General features: G+C 41.5%; 1 protein-coding gene across 1 annotated transcript in view; it reads left to right on the top strand.

The window, feature by feature from the left end:
• The window catches only part of LOC122790395 (protein KHNYN-like), a 712085-nt gene that overhangs the window by 548900 nt on the left and 138120 nt on the right, over positions 1-25065 (top strand). The gene's annotated exons all lie outside the window — the stretch shown is intronic.

Raw genomic sequence — 25065 nt, 5'->3', positions numbered from 1 at the left:
GTTGTAGATGTCTTGTGAGGTACATACCAAAAGGGGCGTTGTACTCTATAATAGGTCTAATGAGTGATGAGTAGAGGGGGAAAATGACCTCTTTTTTTCTGGATGAGAAACCTTTTGTGATGAGGCGTGCCACGTAGAAGGATTTCCTGACTACTGTGGCGATGTGATTATCAAAGGAGAGACTACTGTCCCCCTGTGTCCCAAGGTCTCTTATCACACTTTCGGTGTTACTACCGCCTATGTTGTAGTTCATGGGTACAGAGTTGTTACCAAAGGGGATGACAGTGCACTTTTTAGCATTGAGCTTGAGGCCATGGCTTTGACACCAGGCATCTGACACAGATCCTTTCTAAGCGCAGAGACCCAGAGCCTCAGGAAGCCCCATTGGGTGGCCCGTGCTCTTCCGAGACCTCACCAGAAGTGCCCACTGATGAGGTTCCCAGAAAGAGATTCTGTAAGAGGAAGCACTTAAGACTCCCTGCAGGATTCTCCCACATCCTATACTGACTTGGATGAATCAGAAGGGTCCCCATGGTCCCCCTGTGAGGATATCTCATTTACTGAGATATTAGAAATCTTTAGGCAGAGGGGTTACACCAACCCTACTGAAGACTAGTTGGTTCTCCTGAAGGCTTTCGGGTCTCAACCCTCCACCTCTTGGGTATCTCCGCCCTTCAATGAGCTCATGGAGCCCATCTCACGAAGGGAGTGGGAGTCTCCAGACACCATGGAGCCTGTCCCCATGAGGCCTAATAAATTTATTTCTGCCCCCCAGGAAAAGTCTTTTTTTACCAAGGGAGTGCCAGTTGATGCCATGGTGGTGGTAGCAGCCACCAAAACGGAGATATCAGAAACTTCTTCCTCTATCCATCCTCCTAACAAAGATTCTAAGATCATGGATAGATATGGAACGTGCATGTACAGTTCAGCAACTTTTGCCCTGTGTTCACTGAACTATCTCACTCATTTTACGAGACTGCAAAGAGACTTCCTAAAAGAGCTTGGAGATACTCTTCAGGGTGCAGTAGCCGCAGGAGCTTCAAACAAAGTCACCTCCCAGCTTGCTACCCTCAGTTCCATACTGAACTCATCCATGCATCTCATTTCATATGCAGCTGATGGAACGAGCAGGGCAGTGGGTACAGGAATTGCTCCTTGGAGACACTCCTGGATGCGTTTGTGTTCCTTCGCGGAGCCCTTTAAGTTATCCTTTGTCAACACCCCTTTTGATGGATCGTCCCTTTTCGGGCCCAAAGTTAAGGAAACTTTGACCAGGTGTGAACAGGAAGGAAAGACTATGCCGTCTGAGTCTGTTTTTCCACCCCTACCAGGCCCTACCCTAAGGGTCAAAAGGGAGGAAAGTTGTGTTTCCAAAAAGCCCAAGGAGCCTTTCAGAACACACGTGGTGAATCCCCCCTCCAGGGGCAGAGGAGGGGGCATTAATGGAAGACGCCACCGTCACAACAGAGGGAGTCCGCAAAACCAGGGTGACAGAGAACAGTTCTTTGGGAAGCCCTACCAGTACTCCTGAATGGAGGTCTGACTGTCCTACGCTGGGGGCAGTCGGGGGTCGCTTATATTTGTATCCAGACTCCTGACTCAAAATAACATAAACGACAACTGGGTACAAAGCATAATTTCCAGAGGGTATTTCATTCCTTTCGCCACACCCCCTCCATTGACCACAAAAATCCCAGACATTCCACCCAGTTACAGGGAACAGGCAACAGTAGAGGTTCAAATGTTGCTAAGAAAAAGAGTCATCCAACCAGTCCCAGCAGACCAGATAGGATCCGGAACTTACTCAAGATTCTTTTTAGTTCCAAAAAAGACAGGGGACTGGAGACCGATTTTGCACCTCAGCAGACTAAACAGATCTGTCAAGAAAGAGAAGTTCCGGATGGTCACGCTTCATTCGATACCTCCCTTCTTAGGGAAAGACAATTGAATGTGCTCAGTAAATCTCCAGGATGTGTACTACCATATAAAAATGGCCAGACCATCCAGGGATCATCTGCGCTTATGGCTGGGAGCCAATCATTACCAGTTTTGAGCCCTGCCCTTTGGTCTCACTACAGCCCTCAGTGTGTTCACCAAATGTATGGCACTGGTCACGGCTCACTTGAGGCGTTTAGGATTCCAGGTGTTTCCGTACTTAGACAATTGGCTCCTCACCGCCGCCACCAGGCATCAGCTAATACAAGCCAGGGGCACCACTATTACTGTCTGCAGTCAGCTGGACATTACAATAAATTCAGAAAAATCTGCCTAGTCGCCATCACAACATATTGTTTTTATCGGAGCAGAATTGGACACCATCACCACCACTTTGAGACTTCCGGCAGAAAGAGTGTTACTACTCCGTCAGCAGGTCCATAATGCCATATCCAAAGACGAGGCTCCAGTATCAGAAGTGCTAAAATTGTTAGGCATGATGGCAGGTGCAATACTAGCGATTCCGTTGGTTCGCATGCACATGCGGATTCTGCAGTGGCTGTTATTCACTCAGTGGTCTTACCAAGAACTCCCAGTGTCTCATCTCATAATGATCACAAACACATGCAAAAAGGATCTTCAGTGGTGGTTGACCTCTTTTCATGTAATAGGTCGCCCTTTTGTGTTACCCCCACTAGCAGCCACATTGACCACGAACGCTTCCCTGATAGGGTGGGGGGGGGGGTTCAGGGAAGAACAGCCCAAGGCACATGGACCAAACAGGAGACGCATCTGCATATCAATGTCCTGGAGATGAGAGCGGTACTTTTGGTGTTGCAGTACTTCCAGGACTCTCTTCCTCTGGGAACAATTGTGATACAGATGGACAATATGTCGGTGGTCTGGTACTTGAACAAGCAAGAAGGAACCAGGTCCTATCCCCTTTGTCGAGAGGCCCTAAGAGTATGGCAGTGAGCTACATCCACCCAGTGCTTTCTGTTACCAACGCACATCCCGGGGAAATCCAACGTGATAGCAGACAAACTGAGCAGGGCAATTTTGTTGCCTCATGAGCGGTCCCTCAAGAAAGAGATAGCAGAGAGAATTTTCCTCAGGTGAGGCCAGCCTTGCTGCGACCATTTTGCCAACCACATGAACACGAAATGCAGAAGCTACTTTGCCCTGATTCCCCCTCCAGGAGAAGTCCCAAGGGATGCACTCGTACACAATTGGCCTCTGGGTCTCCACTATGCATTCCCACCAATTCCCTTGATACCCAAAGTATTTTAGAAAGCAAAAGCCCTGTGAAGGACCATCATTCTAATAGCCCCTCATTGAACTGATCAGATTTGGTTCCCCTTCCTTCAACTTCATCAATTGGAAGACCCGTGGATTCTGAATTCAGTTCCAGATCTTCTGACACATTGGTTGGGGGCTCTTCATCCTTCTCTTCAGTCCCTGAAATTGCCAGCTTGGCTGCTCCAATTCCCAGCATAGCCAGGTTCCATAATCTCTCAAATGAAACACAGCAGGTACTGATACCTTCTCTTAAGTCCTCTGCTAGAAAGCTGTATCTTAGCAAATGGAAAAAAATTCTATATGGGCTTCTCAAAATAACATTGATCCCTACCAAGCCCCTACTGCCTCCATATTAGAGTTCTTGACTATGATTTTCAATGAAGGAGCTGCAGCAGCAACAGTTCAGGTACAACTTGTTGCTATATCTAATTTTCACCGTGGCTTTGATGGATTAAATATAATGTCACACAAACTATCCAAAGCCTTTCCCAAAGGGACTTTACATCTCAGACCACCTGTGAAGTCCCTTTATACCCCATGGAATCTAAATTTTATGCTTTCACACATTATTCTCCCACCTTTCGAACCAGCTTTTTCCTGCGATTTGAAATATTTGTCATGGAAGACTATCTTTTTAGTAGCCATTACTTCTGCCCATAGAGTGTCAGAGCTTCAGGCCTTGTCCATATAGCCTCCTTATTTGACTTTCCACGCTGACAGAGTGTCCCTGCGAACAAATTCTTCATTTTTACCCAAAGTTTGTACTGAGACTAACCTTAACCAGATTATAGATTTGCCAGTGTTCTTTCCCAAACATACCAACAACTTAGAATAAATGCTGCACAAGCTTGATGTTCATAGACGGCTCAGATTTTACTTAGATAGAAAAAAAGAGTTCAGAAAATCAGAACAGCTTTTCGTTTCCTTTTCAGATTCCAGAAAAGGTATGCCAGTGGCAAAAACAACACTGTATAAATGGTTATCTGAGTGTATCACATTTGCTTATTTAGCTGCTAATATGCCCTTACAACACAAAATTAAGGCTCATTCTACCAGAGCAGTATCCACATCTTCTACCTTTTCTGTTAGGCTTCCTATAGACAACATTTGTGCAGCAGCCACTTGGTCAAGACCTCATACCTTTATCACTCATTACAAAGTTGACAAGGCCGACAGGGCCTCCTTTGGGTCTACTGTCCTGAAAAACATACTCCAGTGAGCCACCCGAGAAAGATGGTGCTTGGGACGCTACCCATCTGTAAGAATGAGCGCTGAGATAGAACAACTTCACGTAAAGAAGTTATGTATTCACCATAATGTTCCATGTGAGTTGTTAATATTGCCTTTATTCTTACTTCCCACCCTCCTAACCCCTCCAGGGTTTTTCGAGGACTGAGATGCTAGAATTTTCCTGGTTACTCAATCCTTCTATTGCTTTCTCCTAAAGAGTAATAGAATGACACATGGTATTATTATATGCAGCAAACAAGATCTGAGGTAACCCCAGGTGCATCATAGGATAGGGACTTGGCCTTGAGCTGTCTGAAGACCTCGAGCTTTGTAGTAGGCCGACTCGGAGCCGAACCCATCTGTAAGAATGAATGCGAGATGAACAACTCACATGGAATGTTATGGTGAGTACATAACTTCTTTTTTTTTTTTCTATTGATCCAAGTGAATGTTTGCAGAGCTCTCATACAGTGGTGGCTACAATCTCTGCTTATTTTACAAGGACGTCCTTTCAGTCTTCCTCCCCCCAAGCAACAGTGACCACAGATGCTTTCCAGCGGGGGTGGGGTAGGGGGCATTTTATGGGAAAGACAATCCAAGGCACATGGTCTGAAACAGAGGCCAGTTTTCACATCCATATATCGGAGATGAGAGCAGTTCTCCTAGCATTGCAGGCCTTTCAGGACTGTCTCCTTTCAGGTGTGATATCTGTTCAGACATCATGGCAGTTGTCTGGTACATTAACAAACAGGGAGGAACCATAGTCTAACCTTTGTGCTGAGCGGCCATGAGTGTGGCAGTGGGCGATATCCTCTTGCTGTTTTGTAATAGCAGTATATGTCTTCAGGGAGGAACCATATTGTAACCTTTGTGCTGAGAGGCCATGAGTGTGGCAGTGGGCTATGTCCTTTCACTGCTTTGTAATAGCAGTGTATGTCTTCAGGGAGGAACCATATTCTAACCTTTGTGCTGAGCGGCCATGATTGTGGCAGTGGGCGATATCCTCTCACTGCTTTGTAATAGCAGTATATGTCTTCAGGGAGGAACCATATTCTAACCTTTGTGCTGAGCGGCCATGAGTGTGGCAGTGGGCGATATCCTCTCGCTGCTTTGTAATAGCAGTATATGTCTTCAGGGAGGAACCATATTGTAATCTTTGTGCTGAGCGGCCATGAGTGTGGCAGTGGGCGATATCCCTCGCTGCTTTGTAATAGCAGTATATGTCTTGGGGAGATCCAATATACTTAAGAACAAACTGAGTAGAACCATCTTGCTCCCTCATGAGTGGTCCCCTCAATTTTATAGTAACAGGGCAAATATTGAGCCAGTGGGGCTGACCTTGTTGTGACCTCTTCACCTCTCCCTACAGCCCCAAATGCAGCCAGTTCCTTTCTCTAACTCTCTGAGAGGGGGGCGTCACCCTGGAATGTTCTGAGGCACCTTTGGCCCCCTGATCTCCTTTATGCTTTTCTTCCGATGCCTGTAATTCCCAAGTTTGTACAGAAATCATCTGTGATGAGGGGTGTATTCATCCTCGTAGTTCCTTGTTGACCTTGACAAGTGTGGCTTCCTTTCCTGTTGCCTCATCTAGTTCACCCTCCCTGTGTGCTGGGCTAAGGCCCAGATCTCCTGACTCACTCGTTGGGCTCACCTTACTAACATTCAGTCCCTCAGTCTTGACCACATGGTTTCTCCAATTTGAATGATTGTTCAGCGGTCCAGGTTTTCAACTTCAGTTGTCCACATTTTGCCTTCCTCCCAAAAGCCCTTGACTAGGAAAATTTCCTGAATAGCAGTCTCTCACATAATGCTTTATCCTGGTTTTCCAGCTGTCAGACAGATCACAGGCAGTCAAATGGAAGAACTCCATCTCTTCCTTCATACCTATCCCAACTGGCGTAACACAGGGATCCATCCTTGCGCCAGTGCTTTTTAACATCTTTATCAATAACTTTCACACTGCTATTCCTCATGCTAAAATCATTCAATACGCAGACGATTCAACCTTAGTCTGCTCTGCCTCAAACCTCTCTGAATTGCTGACTAAAACCCAAACTGCCTTCTCAATAACTGAAAACTGGATGCACCAAAACCACCTCTCTCTCAATGCAAATAAATCAACGATTCTACTTTTCCCTCCCACAAAGACCCTCTCCTACAATAAAAACAACTTCAAAGTCTGTAGTCAAACCAACTTGCCTATAGAAATAGTCCCCTCTGCCAAACTACTTGGCATTACTGTAGATGAACACCTCAAGTTTGATATTCATATTCAACAAAATAATAAGAAAATCCACCAAAAGCTAGATATGCTGTACAGGAATAATCACTTTCTCTCCAGCTCTACCAGGCATACTCTGGCCTCGACTTATCTTCTTCCTTCCTTATTATACAGAGCCCTTCTCCTAACCAACCTGTCCTCTATCACCTGTAAACTAGAAAACTGCTACAACAAAATCTCTAAATTAGCCTCTAACTCTAAAAATACCACCCATCACTGCCTAACCCTACAATCCCTGAATTGGCTTGAACTCCCAGACTACCTAGACTATCTCCAACTCACTACCGCTCTAACTAACATCCTTCCCCCTTATACACCCAACAGAGCGCTCAGATCTGAAAGTCAGAACTTAATTACTATCCATAAACCTAAACGTCCTGCTGGCCAACTTCTCCTATTTTTCTCACTAGGCAAAAAATGGAATTCCCTTCCCTCCACACTAAGAACCACACCAAACTCAGAAAACTTCAAAACCCAACTATTCAAACACCTGTCCACTAAATGGAAATGTACATGCCTTCACCCAAACTAATCCAAGGGGATTCTCACTCTGGTTCCCAAGCTCTACAACTCTCAGTTATCTTCCTATGAGTCTGTCTAAGCTCTGAACAATTTCTATAGCCTCTCTCTAAGCTCTCACCTCCTACAGCTACCCTCGCACAGCCCAACCTTGTAAATAGCATTCTACTGTTGATGTGTGTATGTAAAGTGTATTTACATTTTCTTAAAAGGTTTGTATGTAAACTGTTTCCACACCTAACACGTCATTCTGGCCGATTCTTGTTCAGGAGAAGCAAGCTACCTTTTTATTTACCTAATGCTAGTTTTTCTTCCAATCCCAACCATCAGCTCAAAGGAACATCAAAAAAACTCGAATCACAGAAGAAACAAGAATTTTTCAAACGAGTTGAGGAAGAAGCGGGGGGGGGGTGAGACAATGACTGATTTTAATAAAACTATGAGTTACAGACACTAAAATGTTAAGTTAGTCTAATTTTAAACCTGATGAACATCATTGTAAAGTTTTGAAACTTGGTTTTAATTTTATACCGAGCCATCGAGCTAATTTAACTAGGAGAATTTTAGATTTAAAATTTTACACCAGAAATATAAATTTACAGTTTTTATTGAAAGACGTAAACGTAAAGACAAGTTTATGTAAACCTTCTGCTTTAATCCACCTCTCCATCACACTAAAAAATTCTGAATCATTTTCCAAGAAAGAAAATAGGCAAGTACTAAACAAAAAAGTTAATCATCTGTATTTTAATTTGTCTGCAGAAGAAAGTAACGTATTAAAGGAATTACACCTCAAAATGAGGTTTATGAAAGCCGATAAGAGGCCGGGATGGTTATAAATTTAAATCAATATCATACTTCAATGGAAAAAATGTTAAACAATTATGAAAACATTGAAGTTTCTCCATGACTGTGATGATGTCAGGTATTGCCATCTGTGCTAGGGAGAATGAGGCAGTGCATGTGTAACATACGCCAACATAGTTAGCTGGAGTTTTGTAAATAATTTTGCGTCATTTGACTGTCACACGGACTTGTGCAGATGCTTGTGTTAAAACTGTATCAACAGTGTTATTATAATGGATTAAATGTTTGAACAAAGAATTCTGGATGGAAAGAGTATAAGTTTTTGAAATTGTTCTGTAGCTTTCAAATACTGAAAAAGATTTTAGCAAAGCTCTGTGTGTGTATTGTACCAAAGTCAGGTGATCAAAAGTGATGTCATTCTATAACCAGCAGTGAGAGGATGGAACTCTCACAGCACTTTTTGTTTTGTTTTCTTTGGAACCTGATACAAAAGATCTGTGTCAGTTATCAAAGACAGTTGTTCAGTTAGTTGATTTAGTTCAGTTTAGTTTGGAAGCATATCACCCTGTGTTGTGGAAGTAAGCATCTCCGCATCTAATCTTGCCTTGCTGCATTAATTAAATTGTGGCTGGCCTTTTAGAGAATACTTTTAGCATCTTGAGAGTACTTGTGCTTATTTTAGTGATGCCTTGGTCACTCCAAAAAGCCTTGCTGCTTTGGGTACACTTTGACATTTATATTAGTATTGATTTTACTCTGTATAATTGGATACCCTTGTAAGAGCCTTGGAGTTTTTGACTGGTGGCAGCGTGGTTACATTATAGTCTGGGCAGAAAGGGGTACAGCTAGTAAATCTGTACCAGCCTTTCCTAGGAGTTTGTGTGCGTTATGTGTGTGTTGTATTGTGTTGTGTGTCTGTGTGTCTATGTGTGCCTCTCTGAAAATCAAATACCCAGGTGTAAGTGTGTCAGCTACTTGGAACTACTACTCCAAAGTGAGTCTTGTTTGGGATCTGGAGAGACAGAGAGTCCAGTCCCAAGTCTGAAGTGTTTTATGTGTGTGCTCTTGGGGGAAATTGTGCTTGATGCAGAGAGCTGCATTTGAAAATAGTGTGTAAATCTGTTCCTGTTTTTAGTGACAATCTCTCACCAGTGTCAGTGGTGGGGATTGAGGCTCCTTGATTACTGGCCTGAGGTAGAGAGGCCATCACATATTGGTGTCAAGAGGGGTGGGATACTGAGTGAACATGAGTAGCCTGTGAGCTGTTGTCATTAAAGGTGTATGTACTCTCAACAACCACAAGGTAAACATTCAGAGTTTAATTTTCACAACAGTTTTATTTTTGTTAATTTAGTTTAGTCAGGGAAAGCAGGCAAATATGTCATCAGAGGATTATGCTAAGCTGACAAAGAACCAGTTGGTCAAGGTTTGCAAAGCCAAAGGACTGGTGCATGCTAACCAGACTAAAGAGGAAATTATTTCAGCTTTAATCGCAGCTGGAAAGCAGACCAGTGGCCAGCAAGACAACCAGTCTGGTGATAGAGATGTGCAGCCTTCAGAAACTTGACAGTTGACCTTTTCTTCAAGGGAATTATAAATCCACCTGGAGTTAAAGAAAATTGAACTGGAGGCCAAACATTTGGAGACCCGAAGAGAAACTATGGTATTTGGAGGCTGAAAAAAAGTAGACTCATCGTAAACATGAGGCTGAAGAAAAGGAGAACCAGTGTCAACATGACACCGAAGAGAGACTGTGGCATTTGGAGATTGAAGAGAGGCTAAGGCATTTGGAGGATGAAAAGAGGCTGAGACATTTGGAGATTGAAGAGAGGCTGAGACATTTGGAGATTGAAGAGAGGCTGAGGCATTTGGAGATTGAAGAGAGGCTGAGGCATTTGGAGATTGAAGAGAGGCTGCGGAATTTGGAGATTGAAGAGTGGCTGCGGCATTTGGAGATTGAAGAGAGGCTGAGGCATTTGGAGGATGAAGAAAAGGAGAAGCAGCATCAGCATGAGAGTGAAAGGTCGACTATTCTTCATGGTCGTGCAGGTAATAGGGAAGGGACTAACTGGACCCCAGAAGCAATAAAAAAGGTCAGAAAATGTCTTCCACTGTATGCAGAGGGGGATGACTTTGATAATTTTATTCATATATTTCAAAGAGTATGTAAACGGTGTAATGTTGATCAAGAGCTCTGGGTACGGTTCCTGACCCTCTTACTCCATGGTAAATCTGTAACTGCTATTTCTAAATTGTCTGATACTGATTGTTTAAACTGTGATAGAGTAAAATGTTTATTGAACTGTTATAAGTAAACGCCTGAAGCTTGCAGAAAAAAAGTTTTGTGAGCATAGACGCAAAGCAGCTGAAAATGTATGTGATTATATGGCTGAGTTAAGCACTTATTTTCATAGGTGATTGAGTGGGTGTCAGGTCACCACTTTTGAAAGACTGGCAGACATTTTGGTAATGGAACAAGCCTTTAGTACTTTGCATGAGGACATGAGAATCTGGTTGGCAGACTGGAAATGTAACTCTCTACTTAGCAAGCAGAGTATCACTGCACAAGAAATGGATACCCAGTGCAGCATGTGGACATAAGGGAATCCATGGTGGGCAGCCTAAATCACCCCAACAGAGTCGACCAGTAACGGGAAGCCACTAGTTTAGGTACACTGCCAGGATCAGGGATTAAATGTTTTAAATGCAACTAGAGGGGCCATGTAGCATACAAATGTCCACTGAAGCAAGGTGGGGAACAATAGGTGAGGGAACCAGCAAGTGGGAATAACAGTGTGCCAGTAGTAAGTTGTCTGGCGACAACAGGGATACCAAACTATCACTGGAGTTTGTATCCTATCTTAATGGATGGAAGACAGGCCACTGCTAAGAGAGACACAGCCTCTGACATAACCATTGTGAAGCCTGCAGTGGTTCAAGAGGAGTAGTACTTGCCTGGTCAGTCCACTCCAATCAAAGCTTTTAGGAGGGATCCCATTCCAGGTATCTTTACCCAAGGTTCACCTTGATTGAGAAGGTGGAAAAGGAAGCAAGCAGGTAGCTGTGTTTGAGGATATTCCTGCAGATGTCTTGATAGGGAATTGTTTTGATAATGCAGTACCTTGTGTGCATGCATTTTCACATGGTCAGGCTTGGTGACGGGCATGTAGGTCTGATAGCCTGGGAAGACCCGGACAGATCCCACACCTGAAGCTGGGGCTGATGATGTGGCTATTTCACAGAGGGAGCTACCTTGTAGACATGAGCCTGAAAGTGAGCCACAGCTGTTGATGGGTACTGGTGTTCCTGTTGGCAAGTTGACTGCAAGGACGGAGGTGAGTGATAGCACCCTGACTGACAGTGAGGCACCAATGTCAGAAGATATTAGGCATCCTGTGGAAGGGGAGCTGGGAAGAGTCACAAAGGTGGAGTTTGAGGTAGGCTCAGCTTTTGGACCCTACAGTATGAGGCTTGAGGGGAGGTAGCTAAGGAGACACCTGAAGATCAAGGAAAAGGGGAGTCTGTATACTGGAACAAAGGGTTACTGTAGAGAGAGTGGAGCCCTGAGGGAGGCCTAGAGGGTGAGGTATTACAGCAGGTGGTAATGCCCAGAGCATACCATCTGGCACTTCTAGCCATAGCCCATGGCATTCGTTTTGCAGGTCATATGGGCATAAAGCATACTAAGAGACGTATTATGCAGGACTTTTATTGGCCTAGGATTGCAAGGGATGTAACAGGGTAGTGCAGGGCCAGTGAGCAGTGCCAAAAGATAGGCAAAGCAAGGGGACAAGGTCAAAGCTCTGTTGATGTCTTTGCCTGTGATTGAGTAGCCATTTTAGAGGGTAGCTATGGATATTGTGGGGCATTTGAGCATGTCAAGTTCCACAGGGAAGTATAGCCTGGTGGTAGTAGATTATGCTAGTAGATACCCTGAGGCAGTGGCTCTATCCTCCATCAAAGCAGAGAAGATGGCAAATGCTTTGTTAAAGATTTTCAGCAGGGTAGGTTTCCCGAGAGAAATACTGACTGACAATGGGGCCAATTTCTTGTCAGACCTGCTGTCTTTTGTTTGGAAGCATTGTGGGGTGAAGCACATAAAGACAACCCCCTACCACCTCCAGACTAATGCTCTTGTGGAGAGGTTAAACTCTACATTAAAGACCATGCTATGGGCATTTGCAGACCATTTAGGGGAGAGTGGGACAAATGTTTTCTCCATCTACTGTTTGCATATAGACATGTACCCCAGGAATCTACAAGTTTTTCACTCTTTGATTTGCTGTATTGACATAGGGTGAGGAGGCCTTTAGATTTGATTCATGATAAGTGGGAGGGTGAATGTGAATCCCATAAGGAGTCTTTTGTGGCATATGTCCCAAACCTCAAGACAAGGCTTATGGAGCTCATGGGCTTGGCACAGGAGAACCTGGCAGGAGCCCAACAGCAAAAAAAGGTCTGCTGTGACAGGAATACTCAAGCCCGAGAGTATGCTATGAGACAGCAGGTTATGGTGTTCATTCTTGTTAGACACAGTAAGCTGCAGGCAGCTTGGGGGGGACCCTTCAAAGTGTTAAGGAAGGTCAGTGAATTCAATTACATGTTAAACCTGCTAGGCAGGAGGCAGGGGCACAGACTGTACTATGTTAGCATGTTGAAGCCTTACCATGATAGGGAGCCTGTGGTGCCGAGTATTTGCAGTGGATGGCAAGTGGAGTCTGCAGGGATCTGGTAACTGATCTCCTCAGTGAGGCTCAGACTGATAGCTCTGTGGAAGGGGTATCAATATCTCAGCGGCTATCCCCTACTCAGGTTCGAGAAATACGAGCATTGTTGCAGGAGTTTGGGGATATGTTCACTGGGAATCCTGGGCACACCCACCTGGTGCAGCACCATGTGGATACAGGACCCCAAAGGCCTATCAAGAAGGCCCCTTATGTGTTCCTGAGTGAGTCAGACAGTCTCTGAGGGAGGAGATATGAGAAATGTTGGAACTGGAGGTAGTCCAGGAGTCAAGCAGTCCCTTGTGCCTCTCCAGTGGTGCTGGTACCAAAGAAGGTTGATGGCATCAGAGTCTGCGAGGACTACAGTGTCATAAGCTTAGCCCATGCCTGGAACAGAAGAACCCTTAGAGCAGTTGGGTGGGGCTAAGTATCTGACCACTATTGATCTGACCAAGGACTACTAGCAGATGCCCTTGACTCCCATTGCTAGAGAAAAGTAAGCCTTTGTGACTCCTTTCAGATTATACAAGTTCACAAAGATGCCCTTTGAGATTACAAATGCCCAGCAACCTTTCAGAGGCTGGTAGCTCGTATCCTAGCAGGGGCAGGAGATTATGCCCTAGCGTACCTGAATAATACTACTATCTACAGCCATTCCTGGCAAGACCACCTTCAGTATGTCAGGGAAGACCTGGGTAGACTAAAAAGGGCAGGGTTGACCATTAAGCCAAGTAAGTGTCAGGTGGGTGTGGCAGAGGTCTCCTGCCTGGAACATAGAGCAGAGAGTGGTAAGATTAGGCCAGAATCTGCCCAAGTATAAGCTATTCAGTCATGGCTTGCCCCTGTTACCAAAAAGCAGGTGAGGGCATTCTTGGGGACAGAGGGGTACTACAGAAACTTTGTTCCCAATTATAGTACAGTAGCTGCTTCCCTCACAGATTTGACAAGGAAAATAGGCCATTTAAGGTGATGTGGACCCCAACCTGCAAGCAGACATTCCAAAACCTTAATGGGGTTTTGGGAGGACCCCCTGTGTTAGCCAGTCCAGATTTCAGCAAAGAATTTGTTGTACAGGTGGATGCTTCAAACCGTGGGGTGTGGGCTGTACTCATCCAAGTTTCCTCAAAGGGAGAAGAGCACCCAGTTGTATATCTCAGCCATAGACTCCAACCGAGGGAGGAATGTTACGTAGCTGTAGAAAAAGAAAATCTAGCCATAGTATGGGCACTGCAGAAACTTCAGACTTTTGTATGGAAGGAAATTCATTGTGGTTACAGAACAACAATTCCTTAGCATGGCTACATAGAGTCAGCCACAAAATGCCAAGTTATTAAGGTAAAGCCTAGGGTTGCAGGCATATGACATGCCAGTACAGCACTATACTGGGGTCAGCAGTGGCAATGCAGATGGACTTTCAAGACAAGGGTATAGGTTAATGTGTTCCCAGACAGGCTCCTTTTTCTTGAGCAACATTTTTCCATGGTCACTTGAAAGACTGGCATGAGTCTTCAAATGGGGCGGGTGTAATGATGTGAGGTATTGCCATATGTGCCAGGGAGAGTGGGGCAGTGCATGTGTAACATATGCCAGCATAGTTAGCTGACGTTTTGTAAAATAATTTTGTCATTTGACTGTCACACAGACATGTGCAGATGCTTGTGTTAAAAATGTATCAACAGTGTTATGTAACTAATTAAATGTTTGTTTAAACAAAGAATTCTGGAAGGGAAGAGTAGACATTTTTGAAAATGTTCTATAGCTGTCAAATACTGCAACATATATTAGCAAAGCTCTGTGTGTATTGTATCAGAGTCAGGTGATCAAATGTGATGTAATTCTATAACCAGAAGTGAGAGGATGGAAATCTCACAGCAGTTTGTTTTGTTTTCTTTGGAATCTGATATAAAATATCTTTTTCAGTTATCAAAGACAGTTGTTCAGTTATTTGATTTGAGTTCAATTCAGTTTAGTTTGGAAGCTCATCACCTTGCCATATGGAAGTAAGCATCTCAGCATCTAATCTTGACTTGCTGTATTAATTAAGCTAACTAGAGAACAGTTGTTCTTTAGACAGTCAGGAAATACAGTGAGATTAGTTAAGTACTGCTTTTCATCAAGTTTGAATATGTCCAACTAATGTTATTTATATTTCTCTTGTGATTGAAACTCTGGTGTTTATTGTACTTAGATATTTGTCATTTTTATGTTTTCTATTTTATTATTTATTAAATATTGTTATACCTTTCATTGTGGCAGGTCTTTTAGAGAATACTTTTAACATCTTGAGAGTACTTGTGCTTGTTTTAGTGACGTCTTAATTTGAAATGGAATTTTTCTTTTCACAGCTATTATATATAAATTCATACAGAAAATTTATTAGATTTGGAATTTCTTTAAATGAGGAATTATTAATTAATCTGCGTAAATCTTGAGTGTACATTGGAATGCTTTGTAAGGTTAACCAGTTCTGTGTTGGAGTATTGTAAGCAGTTTTTATCACATTTATATCTAAAACATCTATTTACACATTGAAACCAGCATAATAATCCATTTTGTACCCAGGAGGTTGTTTCCCTATATATTTTGTCAGGAAAGTTCTTAGTGATGGTCAATGGGGTTAAAAGGTCAAACCAAAATTTTAGATCTATATTTGCATTGATACGTTTCCTAAAGGAATTGATGTAATGATTAATCAGTGTTGTTTTAGAAGGTTTTGTTATATTATATTGTATACTTATGCATAGTATGTACCAGGGTTTGTTTGATTTGTCTACTATTACAATTTTTTTTAACAGATTAAATTCATTTGTTAATATAGCCATTGTTAATTATTTCCAGTTGGCAAAATAATTTGGGTTTATCCAGTGTAGTTTTAACCACAGATAATTTTATATATGTTTCTAGTTCTGGGAAGTTCAATCCTCCTTGTTTCCAGGGTCTAATGTGATGAGTTAGAGCTACTCTATTCATTTTGGGATACCATAAAAAATTTATTAAACATGAGTTTAGTTCTTTAAGAATGCATATTTCAGGAATTAACTGTATTGCTAATGCTATAGTATTTTTGGACAATAAGACCATTTTTATTAATTGCAATCTGTCTTCAAAAGTTAATATAATTTTGTTCCACTTTTCTATATATATATATTTATTGTTTCAGTAATGTTTTTATAATTTATTAATATAGTTTCATTTATATTTTTGCATAACACTATTCCTAAATAATTTAGCTTAAGTTCTTGTTTTCCTGTGGTGGATTTATCTGTAACTTGTAGTTCTTTTTTCTTAATTTTGATGTTGATCTATTAAAGTGTAGACCTGAAATCTTATAAAATTTCTCCATTACTTATTCTAGCTCTCCTAATGACTCTCTGGAATTTGATAGGGTTAATAAAATATCATCATCAAAAAGCATTATTTTCGATATGTACTGGTCATAGACTTCTATTCCTTTTATTCCTGGATCATTGCATATTATTTCTGCAAGTATTTCTATAGCCAAAGCAAATAAAACAGGAGAAAGGGGTAATCCTTGTTTAGTACCTTTTGTTATATGGATAGAGTCTGAGGTGAAAGGACCTAATTTAATGTAGGCTAAGTTATTAATATATATGTTTTTAGTTTAGTACCTTTCGTTACATGGATAGATTCAGAGGTGAAAGGACCTCATTTAATGTAGGTTAAGTTATTAATATATATGTTTTTAGTTTAGTACCTTTTGTTATATGGATAGATTCTGAGGTGAAAGGACCTAATTTAATGTAGGCTAAGTTATTAATATATATGTTTTTAGTTTAGTACCTTTCGTTACATGGATAGATTCAGAGGTGAAAGGACCTCATTTAATGTAGGTTAAGTTATTAATATATATGTTTTTAGTTTAGTACCTTTCGTTATATGGATAGATTCTGAGGTGAAAGGACCTAATTTAATGTAGGATAAGTTATTAATATATATGTTTTAGTAATAAGATGAAGGGAGGAGGAAATTCAAATAATGCTAAAGTTTTAAATAGATATTCCCAGTTGAGGGAATCAAAGGCTTTTTCTATGTCTGATCTGATTGCAAGTGTTCCTCTATCTTCTTTATTCACATAATCTATAAGAGTAAGTATCCTTTTAATATTATCATGTGTGTGCCTGTTGTATATAAATCCAGTTTGATCATTGTTAATTGTCTTTGAAAGTGGAATTTTCATTCTGTTAGCTAGGATTGACATGCATATTTTGTAATCATTATTCAGTAATGATATAGGTCTGTATGAGGTGCAAAGGTCTGATGGTTTATTATCTTTTAGAATTGGTGTTATGAGAGAATATTTCCATGAGGGTGGTATTTTTGCTTCTGTCTGGACTTCTAGCAAAGTTTTATGAAAAAGGGAGATTACTGTTGAAGGGAAGAGTTTGTAAATTTCCGTAATTATACCATCTATCCCTGGAGCTTTGTTAGATTTACTTTCTTTTATCTTGTCAACAATTTCTTTGTAGGCTATAGGTTTTTGTAGGTCTAGTTTTAAGTTTTCGGGAATTTTTTTTATATTGATAAGATTTGTATCTAAGTTTATTTGGTTGGTATCTTAAGTCTTCTTTTTTGAAGTGTTCCATATAATGGAACCAAAATGCTTCAAGGATGTCTCCTATATCTGATGCTTTTTTTCCCTTTCTTTTCATGATATATACTACTAATGTTATTTGCTTTAGATTGTATTTTAATTCTTGTAGATAAGTTATGTAGATATCTGGGGGAGGTGGCTAATGAGTTTATTTTTAATTTTTCCAAGGCTAGACAACTTTTGTGTGTTAGAATTTCATTATATTTTTTATTTAATTCCTCTATTTCTTTTTTGACTTCTGGACAATTCTGATTTTTTGTTTAGATTTTACTGACAAGAGTCTGGTTTGCAAGTCTCATGATTCAGATTCCCACTCTCTGACTTTGTTTTTGTACCAGCTAAAGGTCTTACCAAATAAATACGCTTTTAATGAGTCTCAAACCATGACTTTACTGATTTCTGTTGTATTATTAATTTCAAGAAATAATTGTAGTTCTGGCAACATCCAGGGTCTGAATTCTTTAATTTTCGTGATATATGATGAAATTCTAGTTGAAAGGATTAAAGGTTTAAATTCTTATATTAGTACTGATAGTGTGGTTGACAGGTGGTAGTGTGGTTACTTTATAGTCTAGGCAGAAGGGGATACAGCTAGTAAATCCTTACCAGCCTTTCCCAGGAGTGCACATGGACGGGCAGTGGTGCAGATGTAGCATTGTCACCTCACAGCAAGAGGTTTTCCAGTTTGATTCTTGGCTGGAGTACATTCTGTGCAGAGTCTGCATGTCCTCCCTGCATTCATGTGGGTTTTCTCTGGGTACTCCGGTTTCCTCCCACATTGCATCTGGAGCATTTCTCCCTGGGCCTCCACTGAAAATTGGCTTTGTTCCAAGTCTGACTTTCCCAGTAAACAAATGTTAAATAAATAAATCAATAAATGTGAAAATCAAATATCCAGGTGTGGGTTTGTCAGCTACTTGGAACTGGGACACAGCGCTCCACAGTTAGTCTTGTTTGGGCTCTGGAGAGACAAAAAGTTTAGTCCCAAGTCTGGAGCGTGTTCCCTGTGTGCTTTTGGGGAAATTGTGCTTGATGCGCAGAGAGCTACATCTTAAAACACTGTGCCAATTCATTCCTGTTCTTAGTGATCATTTCTGACTGGTGTCAGTGGTGGGGATTGAGGCTTCTTGACTACTGGACTGGGGTAGAGAGGCCGTCACAATGACATTCATAAACGTCAGTAATACATCCAATATTGCCTGTATGAATATCTTATGTATGGAGATATAGATATCAATTTGTACATTTTTTAATCACAGATAAACCACATATCAGGGTATTATTTGGAATACCCAAAATTCATAAAAATACCACCGACCATCACGGAGGGAATTTCCTTGTTTTTAGATGCTGTTTTTAACCCACTAGTTCAACAGCTTCAGTCATGTATACCTGATTCCTTGGACTTCTTAGGTAGCATCATGTCATTCAGTCAGGAATACCAGTACGAGGGCACTATGAATTTTATGTTTATAGTAGATGTAGTATTTCTCTTTACTTCTATTCCAGATGAAGATGGGGTGGAATACGTGAGGTCCTTTTTAACTAAGTATACGAACATACAATAGTTTAGTTAATTTATATTGTTCCCTTTTGGAAATCCACCTAAAAAACATTTTTTTTTCTTTTTCTGTAAGAATTACCAGCAGAGAAAGGGCATTTGGATGAGGACAACCATTGCCCCAACTTATTCTAGCCTTGTGCTTGGCTGGTGAAGGGAGATATTACCTACTATCATTGACAATAAAAAATGTCTTCTTTTACAGAAGATTTGTGGACGACTTGTTTTTTTATTGTTGAAGAAGTATGTAGTCATCTAGATTTTTGTGTACATTTAAATCATAGCTCCCCTTTTCTTCAGTTTACAGCAGGAGATATGGGTCATAATATTTCCTTTTTAGATATACAACTAGAATGGAATTTGGAAAAGAGGAGATTTGATAGTAAAATCCACAGGAAAGATGCTTTTTCTAATGGATATCTCCATTTTCACGGTAATTTTCTCAGCTTGTCAAAAGAAATGTACCCAGAAGCCAGTTTATTAGAGCCTCCTGTATGATATTTTCAGCAAGAAATAAAGTTTATCGTTACTGTCCTTTTAGCTAGTGGCTGTCAGGCTGAGTTTTTAGAGAAAACTGCCCAAGAAGTCTGTTTAAAGAGGCAAGAACAGTTTAAACCCATCATCTTGAATGGATTTTAAAATAAAAGTAAGAACAGCAATAATAATGTAGCACAAGGGTTTACTACTGATGCAGGGGTTGATCTATGAACCTATAACCTCAAAAAAGGGCATAGCAAAATTAATTTAAAATGGGTGGCGAAAGCCAAACACACTCTGGCTAGGCTTATAAATGCCCTAGGGCACATAGCCTAGTATGAACCTATGATAATAAGCATCTCCACAAAGGAGGAGCAACTACAGACCCTGGGAACTATCGCCCCATTAGCCTGACTAGTCTGATATGCAAAGCTATGGAACGCATCATCATGGACCTAATAAACAAGGATATAGGGAATCTCCAAACTCTGGATCCCACACAGTCTGGTTTTGTGAAGGGTAGATCATGCCTGCTCAACTTGGTCGACTTCTTTGAGTCAGTCACCAGAGCTCTGGATGAAGGCAAGGTGGTTCATACAGCCTACCTTGATCTGGCCAAGGCCTTTGATACCATTCCCCACTCAGGAATCATTGAAAAACTCACTAAGCTAGGCATCAACCCCTATATCACTAGGTGAGTTGCAAACTGGCTCACAAATAGAACCCACAGTGTGAAAGTAGCTGACTGCAAGTCAGACTGCCGGCCAGTCACAAGTGGAGTCCCACAGGGTTTGGTCTTGGGTCCTCTCCTGTTTGGTATCTACTTGTCTGAAGTCCAGGCCAACATGAAGGGACTCTAGCTGACAAAGTTCACAGACGATTGCAAGTTGGGAGCTATTATTAACTCCCCGAGTGATGTTGATATCCTACAGAAAGGCCTCACTGAGACCAATGACTGGTGTCAGAACCACGGCCTTAAGCTCAATGCCAAAAAAATGTGTCGTTATCCCCTTTGGGAAAAACCCGGTTCCCATGAATTACCACATCAATGATAGTCCACTGAATACAGAAGGCATTATACGAGATCTGGGAACACAGGTTGACAGCAACTTTCTTTTGACCATCACATTGCCACTGTGGTCAGAAAGTCCTTCTATGTGGCACATCTCATTACTAAGGGTTTTGCATCTAGGAAGAAAGAGGTCATTGTCTCCCTGTACTCTTCCCTCATTAGGCCAGTCACTGAGTACAATGCCCCATTTGGCGTGTACCTCACCAAACACCTGCAACAACTGGAGAGGCCGCAAAAGTACCTCATAAAGATCCTAGGCCTTCAACATTTGTCCTATATGGACAGACTAAAAAAAACTCCAACTATTCTCTGTCTCATATCGCCTACTTAGAGGCACTTTCTGCTTGACTTACAAAGCCATGTCTGACCCAGCCTTTTTAGAAATGCTACATCTAAAGAAATCCCAATCACTCTGCACCACATGCTCCAGAGACCTCAGTTTCATTACCACAATCAACAGAACATGCTGGAGGGACAGGTACATAAGCCAGAGACTCCCCATGCTATGGAATAGGCTTCCCATACATGTCAAGCAGAGCCCCTCACTGGCCCTCTTCAAGAGAAATCTTGATGAGTGGATGGGAAATATAAAAATCACCCCGGGGATCACTCCAATGGCTCTGCTCGACAGAGGCACTGAGAACTAAGGTCAGGTGGCACGATGCCAGGGTAATCCTATGGGCTAGGCTTGTAAAGGCCCCAAGGTCATTGTCCTAGTACATACCTATGAGCCTATATGGTCCACGATATAGTCTTCATATGTCATTTGCCATATTAAGCATATTGTTAAGAAAAACTGGAAGTCATTACAGGGAATAATGACCTTTATAGAATTTTTGGAGAGCAACCACTTTTTGTACACAAAAAGGTATTTGTGTCAAATATATGCTAAATGTTGATAACACTAAGATTTAACCCCTAGCACCAGCAAAAACTGGGGCACTTATAAGTGTAACAGTTGCAAAGCTTGCAGGTTTAATATTGAAGGACACTGCAGGAGTGGTGTAAATTGGTGTATGTTCAGGTTGTTTCAGCTTCTGTGTGGGGATGACCACAAGAAAACTAAGAAATAGGATAAGAGAACATGTTTATGCAATAAAAACTAAGGATGACAAAATGCCTTAGCTAGATATTCTTTTTCATGCAACAAATTAAGTTTACTTTTGCAGTTTAAGAACAAGTATTTGAGGGTAAGAGCGGTGGCAAGGTTAAGAATCAAGTGCAGAAAAAAGCAGCAGACTGGCAGGTCAAGTTAACACTGATTCTCCACCGGGCTTGAACGAAATGATAAAAATAAAGCGTTTCTTAGGGATCTCAAGCTAGGTGGTTATCGAAGGGTTAACAGCTATATATTAATTTACTTGGTTTAATCGTTTAATTAGCTTAATTGATTGTATTCAGTTATTGGTCGGATTGTGTGTTTGAACTGTATAGTTGCAGTGGATTTTAGACACAAAATATTTTCTGATGAAGTTTGGTTTATACAAAAGCGGCTATTAAAATTAACTATGCTGAAGGCTTCCTTATTGCACTGTTAGTAGTGCTTTGTTTTGTAGTTTTATTTTATTTCATTACTGCCTCAGGAATCTGTTCAGTTTTTTTTTTTTTTTTTTTGTGCGTGTGTTTCTGTAGATCTGTGCATTTATTGAGGCAAAGAGAATAAATAGACATATGCTCTGTAACATATCGGAGTAAGTATTGGGCTTGGTTGTTCAGGTTAATAAAACTGGTGGAGTGAGTTTAATCATGATCTTGTGACCATGTTATTGTTATAGTTGGATCCAGGAAGATGAAGTAAGACTGTCTACAGAAATGTATGAATGGCCCTCATTTCTATAAAATAAATGTCAACTAAGATCAGCCTAATTTTTACAGTACTGTTTAAGGTAATAGTGAAAATCCTGGTTTTGTTACAAGTTTCATCAAGTCAGATTGGTCAGCAAGACTGTCATTTCAAAGAGTTAGTTTTATATGTGTATGTATGGTGTAGTGGGGGGAAAGCCACACACACATGAGAAGTAGAATGGAACCACTCCCATAAGAAACTGGCATAGAAATTCCCCAGTGTTGCTAAATGAGCACTTGCCAGAGCAGAGCTTATCAGATGATATATGTTTATATGTAGGAACCAAGACTCTACCTGTATAAAAACAATGTTTCTTTGGAAGTGAAACAGGATCAGCCAACTCCTATGGCATTTAGGTATAAAGCCCTGGCAGCTCACCAAATAGTGACACAGGGGCAGGAGTTGATTGACTGGAATCGGCTTAAAAGGAGATGGCCTGCTGCTTGGCAGTGTTAACTTGGCAGAGGCCAGTGAAAAACGCTGGGTGCACAAAAGGAAGACGTACTTGTTTGTGCCAAGTAGTAGCCTGCTCTTTAGACAGGATTAATTGAAAGCTCAGAAGTATGCATACTCCATGGATCTCTCAAGAAGATGAGAATTAGGAATAACAGGAAAATCCTTGTAAAATGCAGAGGGTAGTGTGGCACTAAGGGCTAGCCCATCTAATCTACCACCCAGCTTTAACGTAGCCGCATATGTTTTCTGGGGTGGTCTCCTTACCAGAAGTGGGTCTGGTTTGGTAAGGCAAACCTGAGGGGAGGAGGGAGCCCATACATGAAATTTCTGATCAGTTTCACAAGGGATCAAAACAGATAGAAAATCTCTATGTTTGTTTGTGTCTTTTGGCTTTTCCCGGTTAGGGGTCGCCACAGCGGAACTCCAGTCCGCTAATGATTGGTAGTTGATTTTTACGTGCCGAGTTACCAGTTCTGATGCACAACCTTCAACGAAGTTACGCCCATTCACGCATGTCTCCACGCAGAAGATGCTCTAGCTGAGAATTGAACCGGACAGCGTCTTACTGTGAGGCGACAACGCTACCGCAGCACCAACATCTGCCTATTATTTGTTAATTTGAAAGTACTTGTTATGTAAATATACAAAGAATACTATTTTCTACCTGTGCAGTCGTGTGGTGATTGAGTTTGTGCCACATAGATAGAAACATCAGCATGCAGTTATGGAAGCTAACAATAATGTGCATATGGGATGAGAGACATGCACACACATGACTTTGTTGCCTTCCTGGGCATATCTTTGATTCATGTTCACTATACAATTCCCATAGGTGGCTGGCTACTCCTTGGAGTCTTAATTTTGTTTTGGAAAAACTAATGCTTTTTCTCCATACAGAATGGGCAGTCCCCAATAAATGAAGTTGTAGTAATAGGTATTTTCTCAGATCTGTCTAGGTCACCCTCGCCATTCCATATGCTGTCTACACCAAATGTGCTCACATTTACAGTATACAGGGGCCCTGTATCCATGTTTGAGAGCAGACAAATTCTCAGCACAGTATAACCAGGCGGCAGACATTATGATGCAGATGGCATGGTGAGATTGCCCTAGTGCACAGTTGTTTGAGCCCCTAAAACATGGTTTTGTTCAGTAGGCACAGTCCACAGTTAGACCTTGCAGACATAGCATAGCATAGTTCCATTTATGAGTGCATAATGCTGTACAGCATTCGACTTTGTTGCCTCCCTGGGCATATCTTTGATGACGTGTTTATGTAGTGCATAATGCTGTACAGCATTCGACTTTGTTGCCTCCCTTGCCATATCTTTGATGACGTGTTTATGTAGTGCATAATGCTGTACAGCATTCGACTTTGTTGCCTCCCTTGCCATATCTTTGATGACGTGTTTATGTAGTGCATAATGCTGTACAGCATTCGACTTTGTTGCCTCCCTTGCCATATCTTTGATGACATGTTTATGTAGTGCATAATGCTGTACAGCATTCGACTTTGTTGCCTCCCTTGCCATATCTTTGATGACGTGTTTATGTAGTGCATAATGCTGTACAGCATTCGACTTTGTTGCCTCCCTTGCCATATCTTTGATGACATGTTTATGTAGTGCATAATGCTGTACAGCATTCGACTTTGTTGCCTCCCTTGCCATATCTTTGATGACATGTTTATGTAGTGCATAATGCTGTACAGCATTCGACTTTGTTGCCTCCCTTGCCATATCTTTGATAACATGTTTATGTAGTGCATAATGCTGTACAGCATTCGACTTTGTTGCCTCCCTTGCCATATCTTTGATGACATGTTTATGTAGTGCATAATGCTGTACAGCATTCGACTTTGTTGCCTCCCTTGCCATATCTTTGATGACATGTTTATGTAGTGCATAATGCTGTACAGCATTCGACTTTGTTGCCTCCCTTGCCATATCTTTGATGACGTGTTTATGTAGTGCATAATGCTGTACAGCATTCGACTTTGTTGCCTCCCTTGCCATATCTTTGATGACGTGTTTATGTAGTGCATAATGCTGTACAGTATTCGACTTTGTTGCCTCCCTTGCCATATCTTTGATGACGTGTTTATGTAGTGCATAATGCTGTACAGCATTCGACTTTGTTGCCTTCCTGGGCATATCTTTGATGACATGTTTATGTAGTGCATAATGCTGTACAGCATTCGACTTTGTTGCCTTCCTGGGCATATCTTTGATGATGTGTTTATGTTT

This window comes from Protopterus annectens, chromosome 16.part0 (assembly GCF_019279795.1).
Source record: "Protopterus annectens isolate FY-2018-M chromosome 16.part0, PAN1.0, whole genome shotgun sequence".
NCBI lineage: Eukaryota > Metazoa > Chordata > Ceratodontiformes > Protopteridae > Protopterus > Protopterus annectens.
Note: the sequence above shows the minus strand (reverse complement) of the source record. Positions and strands in the feature narration are given on the sequence as shown.